Genomic DNA, 3,014 nt, shown 5'->3' with positions numbered 1-3,014 from the left:
TAATAAAAAAAAAACAGTGAAAAAAAAATAAATTAATTTCAATGTAAAAAAAAAATAAAAAAAAAAAAATAAAAAATCATCCCTCAAAAAAAAAAAAAAGAAAAATGGAAAGTCAAAAGGGAAAGATATATCTGTCACTTCTGTAGAGGAAGCATTTTTTAAATGAAATATAATATTTCTGTTAAATTTTTGAGCATTTCATTGATCACCTGAACGTCTTCCACTAACTCCTTCCAGATATATTTCCATGACCTAATCATTACCTCCTGCCCCAAAGTTCAATTTGTGCTAGCTATGTATTCATGCTGTGGAGTCATTCAGTTGATCATGATCAGCCCACCAGGACCACACCTTTAAAGCTGGCATATCCATCTCTAGAAACCACGAATTATTAACAACTCTTTAGCTAGCTTCTCTAGCTTGTGAGCTCCCTTCCTAGGAGGTACTTAAAAAAAAACGAATAAAGGAAGATTTATTTTTATGTAAAAATAAGCAAGAACAACCATCTCAGTTGCATACACCCGTGTTTTCATATATAATAAACAGTAAAATTGCATGTGCCAAAACAAATAAATAAATAAATAAATAAATAAATAAATAAATAAATCACTCAATGGAAGAGTTAAAAGGCATTTAATAAAAACTTTATTTGGAAATAAATTTCTCTACTACAACAACAGCAGCAAGTACTACTACTACTACTATGCCAATGACGACAATGACTACTATGACTACTAATACAATTAAAATGATCAGTTGAGGGGGTTTGGTCTTATTTCACTAGAGATCCATTTCTTCTTCTTTAACCTTTGATTTATATTGAGGCCTCATCTAGTCATGTTTCTATTTACTCTGTAAGCATTTTAGTAGGTGACTTTAAAAAAAGCAAGGTTCAAAACACGATATACATACCAAAATGACCACAATGATATACATACCAAATACATTATTAATACTCATGTAACATCATTAAATGCTACTTAGAGTTCTAGTTTTCCTGGTGCCTTAATATTGTTTTGTAGGTTTGTTTGAACTAATGTCCAAATTACACAGTCAATTATCTCTTAGGACCACTAAGTAGTGTTTGTTTACTCACAGGAGCTATAGCATATGGAAAATACATAAAGCACAATCATAAAGAAATACTGGAACCCATAATTCTAAATCAAGGGCCAAAACTGATCAACACTGGCAATTCATCTGTTTCTCCCCCTTGAAGGGAGGATAAGAATCTTCTGAAAATTTCTTTTCTTTCCTTTTTGAAAACTGTATAAATGCATGTCATACACTTTAGTCATTTTTATACCCTCCTCTTCACTCTCTCTCTCTCACCCCTTTCATATTGAACCCCCATTATTGCATACAAATTCCTCAATATTTTCATCTTGCTTTTCTTTTCTGTGACTCATGGATTTAGGTATGGGTTTGAGGTTATTTACTGAAATATGGGCAATTTTCCAGTGGTTATTCCACTTTAGAAAATGGCTCATGGGAAGATGTTCTTGATACAGCTTCTCAATGTTGCCCAGGCTGGCAGAGAACTCACTTTCTAGCCTCATAGCCTTGAACATGAAGCAATCTTCCTGCCCTAAAATCATGAATATAGGGATTATAGGGCTGAACTGTCATGTCTGGTTTGTGGTATGTTTTTGTTGTGGTCTACTGTCCAATCCCTGTGCTTTTGTGTGAAATGTTAGCACCATTCTGGCTTTGTACCTAGTATTCACTTGCTTTCTTTTCTTCTTTTTAAAAAACATTTTTTTTTACCACATATGCATGTGTTCTTAAACAATATGTTGTTTACTTTTGCTTGTTTTGAAGCTTTAGAAAAATAACATATAATGTGTTCTGTTTCTTTTTTCTGTCAACATAATAAAACTAAAGATCATCCATATTGTTGGTGTGGCTTCAGTTAGCTCATTTTTGCTACTATACAGTCTTTCACAGCATGTTGTCACTCTGTGCCTGTTTTACTTGAGGACAACAATGTTTAGCCTTTTCTAGTATAGACAATTCCTATAAACAATGTGTCCCTTGTAGCATACTAGGAAGGTTCAGAGAGCAGGAGCCCAAGAATGGACTTGCTTTAATGTATTGGTTACCTTTAATTTTATGCAACGATGCCAAAATGTTTTAAAAAGTGGTTACATCAATTAATTTTGCCACTAAGAGTTCCTAAGAATATGCACTCAGCTCAGTGCATTTTTGCCAGAGTAATTTTTCTCAAATTCTGTGTATTTTATAGTATGAAGTGCACTTTAATGTGTTTTTTTAATTGAGAAACAGTAAGACTGAACATTACACATACTTAACATTAAATCCTTTTTCTTCCATTAAAGTTTGGCAGCAGTTGGGACTACAGAGTGACACTCTGTCGCAGAAATCCAATAGATAGATAGATAGATAGATAGATAGATAGATAGATAGATAGATAGATAGATGATGGATGATAGATATAGGCAGAAGATAGGTAAATGACAGGCATACAAAAAGATTATTGATAAATACGTACATGGTTTATAGAGAATACATAGATGATAGATAATAGATATATAGACATATTTGTCTATATATCTATAGATATATAGATAGATGATATATATAGAAATGTGACATATAAACGATATAGACAGATGATAGATTGATGATTGATAGATGATAGTTTAAATAGATAGATAGATAGATAGATAGATAGATAGATAGATAGATAGATTGATAGATAGTAGATCAATTATAGGTAGATAAAGGAAGTAAGCTCTAGAAGATAGACAACATTTTGAAAATTGAAGTCTCTCACTCAAGTGGTTTTACAGCCCATTCTTTCAGTTTCCCTAACTTCAGTTACTGCTGTATGGAAATGTTAAATAGAAAATTCACAAAAAAGAATTAATATGTTTTAAATCAAGTGTTTGTGCTTATTTCTCTTTCCCTTTCTCCTTCCTTCCTTCCTACCTTCCTACCTTCCTACCTTCCTACCTTTCTTTCTTCCTTCCTTCCTTCCTTCCTTCCTTCCT

The sequence above is a fragment of the Mus caroli genome, chromosome 12 (genome assembly GCF_900094665.2).
Source record: "Mus caroli chromosome 12, CAROLI_EIJ_v1.1, whole genome shotgun sequence".
In the NCBI taxonomy this organism is placed as follows: domain Eukaryota; kingdom Metazoa; phylum Chordata; class Mammalia; order Rodentia; family Muridae; genus Mus; species Mus caroli.
This window is presented reverse-complemented; position numbering follows the sequence as displayed.